General features: G+C 42.1%; 1 long non-coding RNA gene across 1 annotated transcript; it reads right to left on the bottom strand.

The window, feature by feature from the left end:
* Positions 1 to 11415: 11415 nt before the first annotated feature.
* On the bottom strand, positions 11416 to 11944 carry LOC119494848. The gene is made up of 2 exons (XR_005208310.1): positions 11622 to 11944; positions 11416 to 11584 (listed from the first exon to the last, which is right to left on the bottom strand). It is a non-coding gene; the product is annotated as an uncharacterized LOC119494848 (long non-coding RNA).
* Between the last annotated feature and the right edge of the window lie 6540 nt (positions 11945 to 18484).

The following is an 18484-nucleotide window of genomic DNA, read 5'->3' as shown; positions in this document are numbered from 1 at the left end:
ACACACACACACACACACACACACACATACTTCCTGCCCTGGAATTGCCCTGTTGTTGAAATGTGCTATACAAATAAAGCTGCCTTGCCTTGCCTTGCCTTGCTGACTGCTTCTCCGGAAGAATTCACATATGACCTCTGTCTGTCAGCTGTCACTCAATATACAGCAGGGAACAGGCTGCGTCATTGTTAACCTCGGCATTGGAAGGATGTTATGTTTTCACCGGCGTTGGTTTGTTTGTTTGTTTGTCTGTTAGCAGGATTACTCCAAAACTTTGCGATGGATTTGAATGAAATTTTTTGGAGGGGTGGAGTGTAGCACAATGAACAATCCATTAGGTAGTGATCCTGATCATAATCCAGATTTTTCTTTTGGGGCGGGGGGGCGGCGGTAGCTCAGTCCATTGGGACTTGGCTTGGAAACCGGAGGGTCGCCAGTTCCAGTCCCCGCATGAACCAAGTACTGAGTGTGAACTGGTAGCTGGAGAGATGACAGTTTGCCTCTTCGGCACTGCCGAGGTTCCCTTGAGCAAGGCACCAAACCCCCAACTGCTCGGGGCGCCAGTCAGGGGCAGCCCCCTCGCTCTGACATCGCTCCATTAATACATGTAGGCCCTGTTTGTGCATGTGCGTGTATTTCGGGCCAGTGTGCACTGTGTAAATAACAGAGTGAAAAAATTGAATTTCCCCTTGGGGATTAATAAAGTGCCTTTCTTCTTCTTCTTTCTTTTTTTTCTAGTGTGTAACGTTCAACGTCATAAACGCGCCGGAAAATAGGGTTAGTAAACCTGTGACCATGAATGCTTCCAGCTGATTACATACGTAAACATTTGTTGTTAGGTCTGCCAGGTGTGACAGTCAAGTCTGACACCTTAGAGGTGCTATGATCGGTCAAATGTGTAGTCTGCCTTGTCTATCGGCCAAGTTCCAAAATAATTAATGACACGGATCGACTTAACTGACATCATGACCATTTCGAAATGCCTGGTCTCTTAAAAATGACTTTCTCATTCAACAAAAATGCATTGTCAACCCTAGTTTCCTTGGAAACATTTTCTCCTTGATTACATTTATTGATGTATCACAGGACTTTTACCCAGGAGCTGTTTGTGTCCTGTTTGACACCAAAAAGTCAACATTATTTTGCATCCGTAACTTGTTTTAAGCCAAACCATGATGTTTAACTAAACTTAACCAAGTAGTTTTGTTGCCTAAACATAACCAAGTAACATTGGTGCATTTTTATTTTGTTATTCTACTTATATTCTGTGACCGCAATCCGGGTTTCCCTCGAAACGTAGTTGAGAATGCAGTTTAGTTGTATGTGAACGTAATTTTGTAGGAGACAGGGTTGTCTTGAACAATCTGTTCTCACTCCCAAGTCGTCAAATATCGCTGTTTGGTCAGCACCCATTGGCATCGGAAACCAACGCACGGAGGCACCCTTTAAGCAACATTATGTGACGATCTGGGTTTTCAACTAACTCCGATGTAAACCCACCCGTGGCGTTATTCGACGGTCGGAGCAAGTGACGCAGTATTAATAGCGCGAGAGTTTGCTAAGGGTGGGAGGCGATGTGGATGGGTCAAACAAACACGAGACCGGTGTTCGTGTCCCGTGTGAAACTAAAAGTAACGTTGACTTATTTTATCACATCAGTCGTCAGTCACGTGACTTGTCTGTATCGTTAACCCCCGTGAGTCACATGAGTCGCTGGTCAGTGAAGTTAACGTCAACCACGACCGTTTCCTAACCCTCCCTAAGTGGTTGTGTTGCCTAAACCTAACTTTCTATGAAAGGTTTATTTTGAAAGGACACTATACATGTAACAAGCGTATATTGACATGCCATCTCTGGTCTGTCCAAAGGTAACGCAAGAGGGGTAGCCCGTACGTCGGTCTCCGATACCAGGGAGCACTGACCAAGCGGCGAAGTGAGAATATGTTGTCTTGATAGACAAAATAACATCGGATCCCAGCATTACACATCCATGTCATGGCATCTTTTTTCTTTTATCAACCACACCAAGTCCACCCCTGCAAACAAAAGGTTTTGAAAACATTGTCTAGAGCGGATTCATTTGAAAGTGTCAGTCTCATATGTGGACGGGAAAATGTTGATGCATGATTATGAACCTTCACATACTTGGCAACATGTGTAGCAACTGTCAGGCAATCAATGCAGACCTTCACAAGTAATACAAATGTTAGTTTATGTTGTGTGTGTGCCTCTGTATCTGCACTCCATAGCGATACTGGCCGGTGTTTAATGGTGCAGTAAACGAAAGCAGGTGTACCTAGAGGGTATTGCCAGTGCTTAGATGGTAAACATGTCACCCTGCAGGACACCAAACAGCCTCAATACACTTTCAGATCAACAACTGCTTCATCCTCACATTTGTGTTTACGTTGAAAAGTGTGTGTGTGTGCGTGTGTGTGTGTTTGTGTGTTTTGTCAGATCAAACTAAAATCCAAGTTGACGTGCTCTCATTGATTTGTGTGGAAAAGGCTGCTGAGGGATAAGAGCTGTGATGCTTTTGGCATAAACAAATAAAAAGCCGCTGTCAGCCAGTGGTACGCACTGAGGATTGAGATGTAGAGTAAAGACCAGCGCTTTTAACCATCCAGCACCTACACTAAAATCAATACCCTCTCACTGTGATGAGCAAATCCACACACTACATTTATTACACACACATATACACATACACAAACACACACACACATATATATATATATATATATATATATATAAATATATATTACGTGGGCAGCTCAAGCCAGCTCCCCACCTGTCAACGGTAATCCTGAACATCAGAGATGAATATTGGAGATGCTACCAGTGTGACACAGTCTCCACAGGGACCTGGGTTGAGGCGCACATGTATGTATTCTTGTATTCCATTCACATGAGAAGCAAATGTCCTCACAAGGATAGAAATGCAAGGAAATTCTCCAAGAACATTCTTTAAAGGGGACATATTATGCTCATTTTCAGGTTCATGTTTGTATTTTGGGTTTCTACTAGAACATGTTTACATGCCTTAATGTTAAAAATAACCTATTATTTTTCTCATACTGTCTGTCTGAATATACCTGTATTCACGCTCTGTCTAAAACGCTCCGTTTTAGCGCATTTCAACGGAATGGCAACGGAATTGCGTTGCTAGGAAACAGCTTTGGTCTATGTGTACATCCTGTCAGCTGATGTCATTCACATACACTGCAACAGGAAATAAACTTGGACACATTTAGTATGTTTACGTTTAAAACTGTGAAATGGTCTAAATATTGTAGATTTGTGACATCACAAATGGACAGAAATGCTAACGGCTTGTTTCAATCGCACAGTTTCTGAATATGGGCTTTGCGTATTTCTCCATGGATTGAGTGATTCCTTGGGTTGAATATTCTATATCCTATAATCCATATATTTAAGTGTTCAGTTATATAAACACGTATGATAAACATACGTTTTAGTGTAAATCTCTCAAGAATCAAAGAGTGAGGACTTATCTGTGATCATAGACACACCCAGTGTTGTCCTGCTAGCTGTAATAAAGCCATACAGTACAGGCCTGTTTGATTGAAAGCAATAAACTGTCCTCTGAGGGTTGTCAAAAGGCTCTCAGAGAATAGAAGCAATCACTGTGTACTTGCAGTTGAAGAAGACAAGCTAGTTGGAGGATAAGTGGACACACCAACAAAGACAATTACACAACGTTTCATCTCCAAAATAACTGATGGAATGCACCGAACATTACATGTTCAAGGTATTTATTTGTCATATTCACAACGTCTACAGTGGAGCAGTCGAAGGCGATGGATCTTTGTGTTCTCAGGCTTCCTCCAACAATGCAAAATGTATAAAAAGAAAATCACATGTAAAAATGATAATCCAAGACATAAAATATAAGATAAGCTTTATTGTTTTATTGGTTAAATACAGCTGTATTTGGAAGGTCCAACAGCTGGTTAGATAATGCCCTTCCAAAAACTACATCAGGAAGGTAAAAGAACAAGAATTTCAAACAAAAAGGGCAACTTTATTGCAAAGAACCAATCAAGGGAAGGATACAAGAAATTTTCCACGTCACTAAAATATGTAAAGAATATGGTAGCTGTAAATCTGCCTGAAGCAGACCATCCACAGAGTTTCATTCAAAGGGAGCTACAGGGTTCAGGGCTGACTGAGATAGCAGACACTGTACGTATAGCAACTGTTGTCCATGTCATTAACAGCGATAGCTTATATTTGTACGACTTTATTGTTTAACTACTTCGTAATAAGACATAGTTTGGTCAACATACAGTTGGTTTTACGGATTCTGAAAGCTGAAGACATCATGTTTTCAAAACGGTATGACCTCCATATCTTCTATAAAAACATCATCTTCCATAGCAACTTTTTTTTAACCACGTCACAGTTGGACTCGGTACTGGGTTCATTGGGCCTGAGAGGAGATAGGGATGGCAATGTCAGTTTGTCGGTTGTTCCACTAATTTCGTCCTAACTGACATCGCACCACGAGGTTGAGATTTTCGCTTCAGAATGAAATGTCTCGACAACGTTGGATGGAGTCTTCATCAGATTCCGTGCCCAGGCCTGCTCCACATCCCTCATCGGATCTTCAGCTACTCTTTTCACCACCACCAGTGTCTAGACTCCAGGGGGGGGAATATATCTTAATCTCATCACGGCATCACTACCCCCTTTTTAGATACTAGTCACGATGGAGTCTAATCATCAACGACTTTGCACTATTCTTCTATCATGTATCATGTAATAAATTATTGTTCATTCTATACGGGGTCTTTCCTGATTGAAATGATGTTAAGTGTCGACTGCAGCTTCAGTTTTACACATTGTTCCTCACTTTTATCATACTTTCACAATTCTGCAAAATTGGAGTGGAGCATGTAAATTACGTATCATTAAAAGCAATTAATTCATTAGATGCAGTTAAATGCATGAAACGAGTACCAATGTAGGTAGGAGGAAACAATCAGGTAGACTGACAGTGCGTAACCGTGAACACATGCACGCACACATTAATTTTCACAGGTATAAAGATAGTGTAGATGCAGCAGGCAGTCTGTCACAGAATCAGAGAAAAAAACAAGACAAGTGTGTGTGTGTGTGTGTGTGTGTGTGTGTGTAAGATGGAGCGATAGGGAGTGGGGACTTGGTAAAGGAGTGCGGAGAAAAGACTTCAATGAAAAAAATATCAACAGAGTGAGAAAGACAAGTGGAGCCGAACCCCAGGGATCAAGTTAGAGGTAGCTGGACAACAAACGACAGTATATGCGGGGGCGAGAGATACTGAAAGAGAAGGAAAAAGGACAGAAAACATGAGGTTTACCGTAACTGCTGGGGGACGGCTGAGAGTTTTATTATCGCATCCCTTCACCTTTTCCACCACCTCTCTTCGCTACCTTGGCTATTTTCTACCAATCCTGACCTGTCACTGCATTGTACCTCCCAGCACCAGCTGCAATTAAACACACAGGGAGGAAGACAGAGAGAAAGAGATTGAAAGAGAAAGACAAAGAGAGATATCAAATCCATCTCTGCCTTTGGAGGGAAGAGTGTGTATACGTATTATGCTGTGTATGTAAATGGAAATAGAACATTTGTGTCCGTCTAATGCTCTCGTTCCCCCTCAGTGTTAAGATAGCCCACATAGACTGTATAGATGGACGACGCGTCTCCACTTCCTTACAAATGTACAAAAGTGAAGTCAAAGTATCCCGGTTACGGGAGATACCATCGTGAGGTTGTGATGTCGTTTGGAGCCAGAGTCTGCGCAGTAGTGATCGGGCGGCTGGAGCCTCGCTATCGAGGTCCCGCCCACACACCCTCCCGAGCCAATCACAAGTCGAGCGCGGCCGCAGCTTGCGAGTGCTACGTGCTAGCACCACGGTAGCTGTTTGGCAAGAAAGACACTAACAACTCACCATAACAACAGACTGCTGACGGTTATGGAAAGTTAAAGTTACATCTCCTCTCAATTCCGGAGCCTCTGGCTCTACGACTACTTCACTCAGAGCAGCTGTCAATCATGACGTCTCATCAGCTTGATACAAACTACCTAAAATGACAGAAACCATCTTTGGGAAAAATGTGTTGGACGTGTACTTTGACTTTTTAGTTTGGCTCATGTCCGATTCACTAACAAGGAGAACGCGGGATTTATGACCTATACTGCAGCCAGCCACCAGGGGGCGATCCAGATGTTTTGACTTCACTTTTGGGGAGCTGTCATGTCGTCCATCTTTATATACTGTACAGTCTATGGTAGCCAACTGTTCCCCAAGTGGTCATTGTACATAGCAGAGAAGATAGATCAGACAATTCAACTGGAGCGCTACACTGACCCTCCATTTTTCTTTGGTGAATTTAATCAGTTGAAATTTGTTTTGAAGTCAGTTGCGGGGAGTTGTGACATGAAACAAGTGTTTGATCGCTGGGCTTCAAAGGCCGCTACATCTTTGTTATCAAGATTTAATTTGGACTGTTGGTGGTGATTAATAGCAGAAATGGAGGGGGAAAGGCCTGAATGTTGGTGATGACAGTGAATGCTCAGAGTAACCAGGCCAGGCCGATAATCTGTTGACCCAGGTCCTAGTGCTGGTCTAAGAAGATATGGATACAGCATCACTGTATAGTTTACACTGTACCACTTGACTGTTTCCCACTACACAATTCTCTGCTAAGGGTAAATGTAGGAGTTCTTTGCTCTTTCAAACACCTGGTGATTGATAACGTTTCTTATTTCAGAGGAATAAAAACATAAAGTTACTAACTCCATGCTAGCTAGACTGGCTACGCTATTGTACACACACTAGTCCAATCTTCTCTCAAACCATCTGTATACTTCCTGTATAAATGTTCTATATCCAAGATGTTATACTGCCACCTACAGGTAACACATATGTAAGCATCTATCATTACATCTCCTTTCATAGACATGCCAGCGCAACATAACGTTCATAACCATACAGCCATTCACCTTACCTTACATAATGCATGTTTTCAAGTGTCAACATTCAAAATGTCTAAATTCAGTTCAAAGAAAATGTATTTCAGCATTTCTCTTTCTCTAATCTACTTCAAAATACACACAATATAAGTACTCATGAGTACCCATGACACGACTGGGGACGGCAACATTGAAGAAACCAGAAAGTATCCAAATGAAAAACCCAGCCCACTGATGCCAACTCTTTGAATGATGACAGTAGCTAGCAGCACTAGCTCCAAAAGTCCCTAAATCTAGCGAGAAAGTCACCAAGTCGGCAACACTGACACATCCTCAAAGCCACTCCCCCAAATTATCATTATGAACATAAACAATAAACATGGTTATGTGACTATGGTGATGCGCACTGAGTTTACGGGCAGAGTGCGCACAGGCAGCCCAGCAAGCAGGTAGATAGCCCGTCCAATAATTTCTTTCGGGCCGAATGTGAAACAAACACAGCACTTTCTCCCAGGAAACCGCTGTTTACGTCCCATGTGTAATTTTACGTAAGTCCGCTAAGGGCTGTTGTTACGTGATGTGGTGACGTGGTGACGTGGTGACGTGATGTTATTTTGATACAAACCATGATCTTTTTTCTAACCTTAACCAAGTAGTTCTGTTGCCTAAACCTAACCAATCATTTTGTTACAATGTTAACCATGGGGCATTGTGCGTTTCTGCAAGCATGATACAAGGCTGATATGAAACGTCTTTATGAAAAATATTTTTTGGGTCAGAAAAAACAATGTATCCTGTGGTTTGCAGAAATGTACAATGCCAACATTTTTCTGGCGACTGAGTTGGATAGCCACAGATTTTTTCTTTTTTTTGTCAGAGCATTTGAGTTATTGATTGCCATCGGGATGTTAAGATGATTTCAATAAATATAGCACAAAAGGTTTCTAAATTAAATTACCTACCCTAGTTTTAACCAATAAAGTCTCAAATATCCAATTCTGAACACATCCATCAAATGTAAAATCCACATGAAAATCTCTCACTTTTTCTTCTTAATCTCATTTCACCTTAACCATAAATATTTACCCCAAATATTACACATAACATAATATTATGTGAAACATTTCTTTTTAAAATATTATTTTTAACTTCTAACCTCTGTTCAGCAGTTCACCCCCCTGGTATGACCACCTCCTGTGGTTTCCTAGGTCTGGTGGACCCTCTCAAAGCTGGTGTCTAGGTTTTTTAGGAGGCTCAGTATGGCACAAGTCTGATGTCACACTGACTCCCCTTTCTGTCGGAGTTTCTTGAGCATGTTCCTCAAAGTCTTTCCGAGTCTTCGACAGGTTCTGTGTCTCCTAGCTCTTGCCTGTTTTCAGTCTTACAGTAAATGACCAGGGGTCTCATTTATAACCGTTGCGCGCGCACAAAACGGGGCCTGAAATGTGCATACGCCACTTCCCACGCAAAAGTTGTGATATATAAATAAACTTGAATGTGTGAACCTGTATGGAAACTCTGACCCATGCGTACGCACATTGTGGAGGCAGGGGAGATTGGCGACACAGATGGTGAGGTGGTGAATTGAAGCCAGATTGTAGAAATGATATGTGAGAGGCATCATTATAAGTATAACGATGCCTGCTTTTAGTTCATTTTCTGTTGGAGCTTGAGTTTTTTTTCTCTATTAAATCAGTTCTTTGTTCTTGTTTTCCTTTGAAATGTGTGGGAGTGTGGTGCGCAGCATGAGGAGCTCAGCAGGGGATGCTCCACCATGGGCAGAAAAATGTGTCACTAGAAAAAATCAATTTGAATCACACAGTTTGAATTTGTATTGTTTAACTTAAATAATCGCATTGAAAAACTGAAATTGAATTTATTAGTTTGGGACTGAATTCCGATAAACTTGAAACTGAATGTAATGTTACGAAATCGAATTCAGTTGCGCTCAAACTTGACTGTGCAATATATCCTTTGATGCAATATTTACCTCAAGTGCAACTACCTTTGTTTACATTTTATTTATTACATCATCCATAGATCTCACCTGTTTTACAAGTGCAATTGCCTCCGTCTACATTACATCTATTTTACTTATTTTATTCCTCAAGTGTAATACCTCTGTTTATATTTATTTATTACATCTACTTTACCTGTTTTATTTGCTTTATAACTGTGTGTGTTTTACCTGGTATATGTTTTACCTGCCTCGTTTAGTCTTGTCAAGTACTTGTTTTAAAGCACTGACCAGAAGTGGCAACAGTTGATTGGCAAACTGCCTGAATTCCCCACAGCTGTATTGGGGACCATGGCCACCGACCACACATTGTCGGATTCCATGTACAGACAGAATGTGCCGATGTACTGGAGATCAGTGCTACATCAGGGTAGTTTGAGTAATAATCTATTACCAAAAGATAGTCTTTGCCTTCCCTTTGAGATGGAATAGATCAATAGTCACCTTTTGCCATGGTTCAGTTGGTATGTCTGCGATCAGCATTTGCTCTTTTGCTTGTTTATAGTAGTGTCTGAGACGTGTCACATTTTCCAAATCATTTTCTCAATATACATGTTAATACCTGGCCAATAAAGTGCTTCTCTGGCTCTCTTTTTCCATTTTTCCATGCCAAGATGTCCCTCATGGGTTCAGCGAAGCATGTCCTGGCGCATGCGGGATGACAGTTCTGTTTTGTCTCAGCATATTAACCATACTCAGATCTGCTCAGACAGAGTAGAACTGCAGCTTCCTTTTGACCATCTAGGTGCTGGTGTCCTAGACAAAGTATCCGCTATCACTATGTATTTTCCTCCTGGTGTGTAGATTAACTCAAAAATCATATTGCTTTAGCGTCGTCATTATACGCTGAACATGTTGTGGAAGTTGTTTTTCTGATTGTTTGTAATCAGTCTCAGCTGTAAAGGTTGGCAAACCACAGACATAGACTGTGAAACTTTACACACCCATACAGTAAGCCCAAAGTCTCTTTTTGTATTTGAGCCTAGCATTTTTCCGTCTCTGTCATAGATCTTGACTCGTACGGCATCGGTCGCCATTTGTCTCCCTCAGCTTGGAGCGGTGCGGCTCACAAATCTCCAAATCTTGTGAAGCATCATTGGAGATCTTTGGAATCTCTTTTTCATGTCGAGCAGTCCTTTCAAACACCTTGTTGCGCTGAATCAACTCTCTGAGGCGTGCTGTCTTGAAGGACAGATTAGGAATGAATTTACCAAGGAAGTTTATCATTCCCATGGCTCACAGGACTCCTTTTTTTGTCAGTGGGAGGAGGCATCTCCAGTATGGCCTATATGGTTCAGTGTAGCGCGGCACTCCTGATTGACAGAGGAAGTTAACAGCTATGGGTATGTAGGCTTAGTAATTATTTATGTATACAAATGCGCCTGTCTGTTTGCGTGAGGCAGCCGGCTCTGACATGGGAGTAAATGGATGTGTTGTGAGCTATGATAGATGGCTATGGGAGGTGCGTGTGAATCCTATATTTGGCTTCCTCAGACCGTCAATCTGCTGGGGATGTTTTATTCATGTCTTGTCCTCCATCTAACTCACTGGCAAACACTTTGCTGTTTCACTCCTACTGTCTCTGTGCAGCTCACTCTTTAGCTATGTCAAAACTGCGTTTCTGTTAAGGCTGTTGTTTAGGACCCAGACGCAGACACAGCTGGGTGTTTGTTGAAAGTGAGGTGGATTCATTGTAACAAATGGTGAAGGGATGAGGTGCGCTGGAGGAGGCAGGGGACAGGCAGGCTGATGAGCAGGGTGGGATGGCTGGGGGAATGAGCTGAGGCGGCGTGTGTAGATGGCTCGATGAGAAGCTGGCACTGGAATCCCGGAGCACAGGAGAATACATTGTTAGTGAAAAAAGCACGAGGAAAAAACGTAAGAATCACTCCAGTGACTACGTAAACAGAGCGGCTGAGAGTATACCACTTAGCAGGCAGAACAATCTGACGATGACTGGTAGCAGAACTGGTTTTCTTGAACTGTGGGTTGATTAGTTGATTGTAGAAAGGTGTAGAGTGGGACCAGGTGCCAGATGAGGAAGCTGTGCCCGGAGCCATGACAGTTTCTCTCCAGAAACTGGGGTTCAACAGAGTAGTTTTGCAGGGGGTTAAATATTCTGGCTCTTAGTTATTAGCTGGATTCTCGCAATGTCACGAGATCTCACGAGAATTGAAAGATCAAATGTCACACGAAAATCCATCTTGTCACACTTCCAAGTAATGCGTTTGTGGCTGGCAAGCCAGTGACCGGACCACCAGGAGCTTCTGCAGCTACGGGCTTTGGCTTAGGTGTGTGTGACACCCGGTGAGACCATAGAGAGGCGAAGTCCCGCCCTTTCCTGTGGACCACCATGGGACCTTATTTCGGAAAAAATATGTACGGTAGTCAACAGAGAGAGACAAATATTCTTTTAGATCCCGGTTGAATTGTGCCATGAATCACACATATGATGTTTGTCAATATAAAAGATAATTTTGCAAGTCAAGAAAGTCGCAATTTGTTGTAAAACTATTGAAGTATAAGATTATAAATACCTAATTAGAAAGATTACACACCCAAAAGTTACGTAGTGACGTCTCTCTCTCTGAGGCTAAACACCCAAAAGTGGCGTTAAGTGACGTCTCTCTATCTGAAGCTAAGATGTCTGTGTGTTTCCTACTGGGATGAACTCACACCAGCAACGGGTCTGATCGTTCTTTCTCTTCCCGGTTGATAAAGAGACCAGGAGTCTCTGAATAAAACACATCAGGCAAAATAACGTTACATTTGTGCGTGGGACATAGCTAAGTTAGTTAGCTAGCTAGTGTTGGTGACGTTAATTGTGCGAGACGAGAGATGTAGTTCACTGAGTAGTTTCACACAAAATTAAATACTACGACAAACTGAGACTTCCTTGACTTGAAAAAAAATGTTTTAAATTGATAAACATCATTTGTGTGATTTGTTATCTTTAGTTATCCTTAGCACTACAGTTTTATAGCACCCGACAGCCACACCTCACTACTGACCTTAATTTGCTTCAGTTGAATTATCTTTAATAAATGTACTTGTGTTTTATGTTTTTACTTAAGGTTTACTTTTACTGTTTCTGTGCAGACTTCCCTTCTTTGTTGTGCTCCTGAACGAGCTGGGCATAACAAGTGGGGGCTCGTCCGGGATTTGAACCCTAAGCAAGAATCATAACTCTAGACCAACTGAACGAGCTGGGCGAACCGGGTTGTTAACCTTATTTTTGCATTATAATAGTTTTAAAATGCTAGGCCTCTCCCAACATCAATAATATTTCCATTGGGCCATCCCCCTGTCTGTTGCATAATGCAAAGCTACTATCTTTATTTGGATATTTCAAATTGAGCCTCGGAGTCTACAGCAATGGTAGCGGCTCTGTGAGGCTGTACTTACACACAGCACTGCTTTGAGCTGAATACTAACATCATCATGCTAACAAGCTCACAATGACAATATTAACATATTCATGATAAACAGGTATGATATTTAGCATTTTAGCCACATTAGTTTATCATGTTTGTCTGCTAACATTTGCTGAGTACTAAATACAGGTAGAGCTGTTTTGCAGGTATTTGGTCATAAACCGAAGTATTGGAATATTTATATATATTTGACCTAATTAAAAAAGTTAAGGGATCACCACACTTATTATAATTCATTCAAAGGGAACATGGATGTTTGAACCAAATTCCATGGCAATCTATTGAAAATTTGTCATGTTGTCAGAAACATTTCACTCTCAATCAATGTCAACTTGCATGATTCTACCAGAGGAAAAGTCAGAGGATCACTAAAGTGAATAGGATTCATCCTCTTGACACCAGGAATAACGGTACCAAATGTCCTGCCAATCCATCCTATAGCTGTGGACATACTTGCCAAACTTCAGAACTCTAAAGAAGGGAGGATTTCAAATCCATTTTGGTGACTTTTAAAAAATGAAAATAGCAAAATAATAAGTATACTGCAACAGCATTTTTATGTTAAGTGTCCTTACGCTTGCCCATTTTTCTGCTTCCAACACGACGTTTAAGGACAAAATGTTCACTTGCTGTCTGATATATCCCACCCACTGCCAGGTTCCATTGTAACAAGATAATCCATGTTATTCACTTCACCTGTCAGTGGTCATAATGTTATGGCTGATCAGTATATTCTACATGGTACCTCTGTAGTGAAGCTGTCGATAGCTGATGTGATGTGGGGGACAATGAGAGCTCCGCTGCTCTGCTGATAAGGACCTGACTGCCATAGCTCCAGCTGAGCAGCTTAACACTGCATTTGTTTCTCTGAAAGGAGAAACATGTGTCGATGTACACATTAATGTCTCTCTTTAGAGGCTTGGATTCAACTGAAAGCATGCTGTCCATCACCAAATGTCAGTGCTGCACACACTGAATGATGGATTATGTGCTGCATGTCTTAAACAGGAGCAATATTCACAAATACTAAGATGAATGTGCCTTCAACTGAAGCTCATTAAGTTGAATGAATTCAGCTGTTTGACGAACATTTCCAGTTCATATAATTTAGGACTTCTACGGCAGCAGATTTTACTTAGCTTATGACAAAGAGTGAAAAACATAATAGGCACATTTCATGGCAGACTTTTGACATGTCATAGCAAGAAAAGCACAGGTGCAGTTAACAACACTGATATTGGCTGCATTCCATTTAGGTATGCACTTATTTTATGTAATAACAATCACATCAATAACAGAAGACAAAGGGGGAGAAGTGATGTAGTAGTCTACTTCCAAAGTGTTGGTGGACTTGCGAGAGTCAGATTTAAAAAAAGGAGTAGTCAAAATCAAAGCAGTAGAGGCCGAGATATCCCAACACCCAACGTGTCACATACGGCCTGTATGTCACGCCCATTGGCGTCACTTTATTTTTGTCATCAAAACCACTATAGTTACCCTTGGCGTCACTTTAGGCTAAGGCAACAAAACCACTTGGTTAGGTTAAGGAAAAAACTACACGGTTGGGCTTAAAACAAGGACTCAAACGGCGGTCTCCTGGATGAAAGCCTTGTGTTTGATGGACCTGTTCGACTTAAAGCCCAGGCCAAACTGGGAATATGAGCAGGGCTTGGCGGCTGCCTGTTGTCTTTTTATTCCGGTGTCGGTTCTGTCCATCTTAACAGGTTAGAGCAGCCACACAGCCCGCGTGAGCAGCGCGGCTCAGGTGCGGCTTGGCTGCGGCTCGGCTGCGTGTCAGCTGGATTTACATATTTTAAGCTCAATTGCATCTACTACTCTACTGTATTTTGTAGCATTTGGCAACAAGAGTTCCCAGGAGTCATAGACACAGGTCCCTTATCAAAGTCTCATGTAAAATACATTCTAGCGCTGGCCAAATATGAACAAACTATTCTTTTCTTCTGCTGGAGAGGAGGGACAGAGAGACCGGCTGTGACAACATGACTCATACAACAGGTCTGGACCACTGGTAATTTTGTTCATACCTAAGTGAAAATTTTAAATACGAGAAAATTGATGAATGCCACAAATGTTGTTAAATCACTTACGTGCCACCTAAGAATGAATCTGTCCATACGAGTGGTTCTTGCAAGAGGTCCAATGTTTCTATTCTAATCCACAGTCTGTCCTCAACTGAGAGAGCGGCAGATTTTAAAATAAAACAAAATCAATATCAGCACTTCAGTAGAGACTGCTCTTTCTCTATGCATCCTCTCTGGTTTTAACATCCCACAGTATCGTCGGTATCCTACCTACAGTATCTCACAGCCAGACACACACTCCTTGTCTCCTGCTGAGGTGTTTGTGTGTGACCGCAGCCTACAGGTCGGCCTCTCTTATCATCAGTAGCAGCGGGAAGACACGCACCCCTATGGCGACGTATGGTATATCACCCCAGCTGACTTAAACACAGCGATTCAGTAAGACAAACCTGATCCTCTGGTTATGTGTGTGCAAGGATGCGGAGTGTTTGCTGATCTGTCTGCAGAATGTACGCTGCTTTCTCTTCTAACAGACAGTTTTTCCCTTAAAATTGCTTTCCCTCCCTTTCTTTCCCTCTCCATTGGTGCCATTGAATATTGCCTTTGTGTAACTGTCCATGTGTTTGACTGTGTACTTTATGCAACGCTTCTTCTGTGCCAGGGTGTGTTTCCATTTAAGATTCATGCATGGCTGTGTGTGTGTGTGTGTGTGTGCTGGAGGTAAGCCAGGGGTCAGCTGAGAATGATGGGGCTATGGACTTCACAATTTCAGCTTCATTCAGCTCTGATTACTGGCTCAATATTCTCTGTGTAGTAATCTGGGCAGGTTCAGTATTGGAGAATCCATCGCCACAGTATCTTGTCTGAGCAGCATGGCTTTGCCTCTTTTACTGGCCACAGAGCTGAAATGAAATGACCTCAGATACAAAATAAAAAATACAACTGTCCCAGGAGCATTCAGCTGAGTCAGAACAAGAGGTTGGTGAATTCAATATGTGAACAATTTCATCAGGTTGTACATTAGCCTATGGAAATAATGGCTACAACAGTGTGCATTGGTTCACTTTTAATATTGTGGAATCTCCAACAAATTCCACTAAATGCCAGCATAACGCCCAGACCATAAAAGATAAATGGCAAACAGAAAAATATGTGTATACATATACATTGTACAGTTATACAATACATTGAAATGTGTAGTACCAGAAAGTGGTATCTATATTTTTATTTTTTATTTGACCTTTATTTAACCAGGTAAAATCAATTGAGAACCAATTCTCATTTACAATGATGACCTGGCCAAGAGGCAGTAGCACAGTCCACACAAGTGACACAGACAGCACAGATACAATACAGTATGACAAACACATGAGAAAATGGCTAAAAACAGCATAGGTAAATTAACAAACACTATGTACAAAAAAAGGCGGATTACTGGATGTACTTTGTAAAAATGGAAGAGAGAGAGAGAAGTGAGGGCTGGTCAGCAAGTACAGCAGTCAACTATGACTTGTTGCAGCTTTTGTTTGAACATGTTGAGAGAGGTGAGAGCTGTTAGTTTGAGCGTGTTCTGTAGTGAGTTCCAGTCATTTGCAGCGGCAAAATGAAAGGACAATAATAAAATAAAACAGATAGTTCCGTTGTTCGTTGTTGCAGTCCAGCTGGGATCCTTTCTCTTCAGCCAAATCCAGTTGCTGCTTCGCTCGGCAGCTTCTGATAACGACCTGACGGCTTGTCGGAAGACCTGTCCTCATACTCCCATCCCCTTCAGAAGCCTGGTTGTCCACGTGGCTACAAACCCTTGACACCTCACCTCTACCGGGAGCACCTTGGTAAGCCAGCCATGTTGTTCTGTCCTCGGCTGCTATTTCTGCATACCTCAGACTTTTGCGTTCACACGCTTCATCAACTGCTGCCTCCCATGGCACAGTTAACTCCACGATGAACAAGGACTTCTGAGAGGTTGACCACATGATCAAGTAAAATACTCTACAAACACACAGCTGTGACCGTATTATAATAGTATCACTACGCCAATTAGTCACCTATTAGTTCAAAATGTCCGATTTTGTTTTGAATTTTGATTTACTGGATGGGCTCAGAGTGGACAAGTGGTTGGAAGAGAAGGACAGGATAGAGGAAGAAGATAAAAAAAGAAAGGAGACATGCTGAAATAGAGCTGGAAAAGTCAAGAAACAAAGCTGGCAGGCTGTGATTGGGCCCCTCAGGCCTACATCACTGAGCCTGCTCAGTAGTATAAATCCCATCACAGACTGTACAACTTCCTCTTGCTTATTCAGCTCACCGCTGGGAAGCAGGCCCTTTTTCGTCGAAAGTTTTGCTAGCTACGGAAGATTTTAAGCGCTGTTTCGACTGTGGTTCCCATATGACGAGGAGGGACTCCCACACCCGCTGTGTCCGGTGCCTGGGGCATGGACATGCTGAAGCAGCCCTGTCGGACCCCTTCTTCTGCATAGACTGCACGAAACTCCAGCTCAGAGTAATTCAACACCTCGCGGATTTATTTGACCCGGTTCCCGGGCTGTCTTGTACTAGTTGATTGACACAGCTAGTGTGCATTGTCTAATCAAAGGGTGTTTCTCATTTCTCTGTTTCGTGCCTCCTCGTCTCCTTGATCCTCTGGTATGTGACCCGGAAATCAATCTCAGCGCTCCATTTTGAAAGACGTCCCAATTCCTAAAAAGCATCTCGAGCAGCGAGAAGTGAGGAGGCTTGCCGGATGAGCCATGAGCGAGGATACACTGGTGTATTTTTTGCAAAAGTCTATTTGGCACCTGTGACGCAGTAGCGTCCACTCGGTCACATTCATAACCTTTATGAATTGGTACTTTAATAATTTATCCTGAACTTGCAATAACGATTATAATTTACATGTGAGCTGACACCTGTGGTTCTAGACCATGGATGTGTTAAGAGAACTGGATACAGCGTTGGAGGCGGGGCCCGGTCATTCCTATGAGAGTTGCTCAATGGCGCATGGAGCCTAAATGGCTCGACTTCCGAGTGGAAAAGTACCCGGATCTTCTGCATCCATTGGGCCCATAGCGCATGCGCAGTAGCGTCCACTCGGTCTCATGGCTCGGTCACAGGGTCACAGCCGTCACGTTGTCGTCACAGCTCGCTAACTCCGCCTCCCATCCCTCGCTCCAGCCTCGGTCTGGGTCTCATTCACATGAACGGAAGAAGGAAAATAACTCTGGATTCGGCTATTAGTGCATTCTACAACTTTTAGGACCTTATGATTTAAATTAGGGCTATTAAAATGTTCATACTGGGAAGTTGATTCACTTAAAAAAAATGTATCCCAATTCTCAATGTAAGACTATTGGAAAAAGTATTTTGGGTCCCATGGCATCACGTGACTGACACGGAAGTTGTAGTACCACCGTTTGGCCACTACGGAAATTGGCATCAACAACCGGCGCTCTTCCTGGGGGCTTGCTATGGACCTAACTAGTTGCTGACACATGAGTTAGCCAGTAACATATGTTGTATCACTCAGGGAAATTCTTCAGAAGATGGGCCTTTCCAGTGTTGTCACCCCCACACAAGTGGCCAAGAGGTGGGACAACCTGAAGCGTAAATACAAGGTGTGGTTTATATTTTATTGGTAAATGCTCAGTGATGTGGGACGTTTTCCCTTGGATTCATGTTTGTCTGTGAAACCCATTTTAAGATTTTTAGACTTATTCGAAGAACTAGTTTGCAAAAAAGAATGGTGTTTTTGGTTGTTGTCTATTTTTCTTCTTAAAAGCTTGCTCATTTGAATATTAAATTGGATTATTTTTTATTAAAATAAGCATGTTGCAAATCAAGCATGTAAACTTTTTTTGGGAATTTAAATCCAGAAATTCCAGTTTAATTCTGAAGAGACAACAAGGATATGTTGTGGTTTCACCATAACTCAAAAATGAACTCAATATTTATCAGCTAAACTTTTGTGACTGGTAGCCTGTAGGTTATTCCTTTTTTATTTAATTACAGATAA

Source organism: Sebastes umbrosus, chromosome 9, assembly GCF_015220745.1.
Source record: "Sebastes umbrosus isolate fSebUmb1 chromosome 9, fSebUmb1.pri, whole genome shotgun sequence".
In the NCBI taxonomy this organism is placed as follows: domain Eukaryota; kingdom Metazoa; phylum Chordata; class Actinopteri; order Perciformes; family Sebastidae; genus Sebastes; species Sebastes umbrosus.
This window is presented reverse-complemented; position numbering and strand designations above follow the sequence as displayed.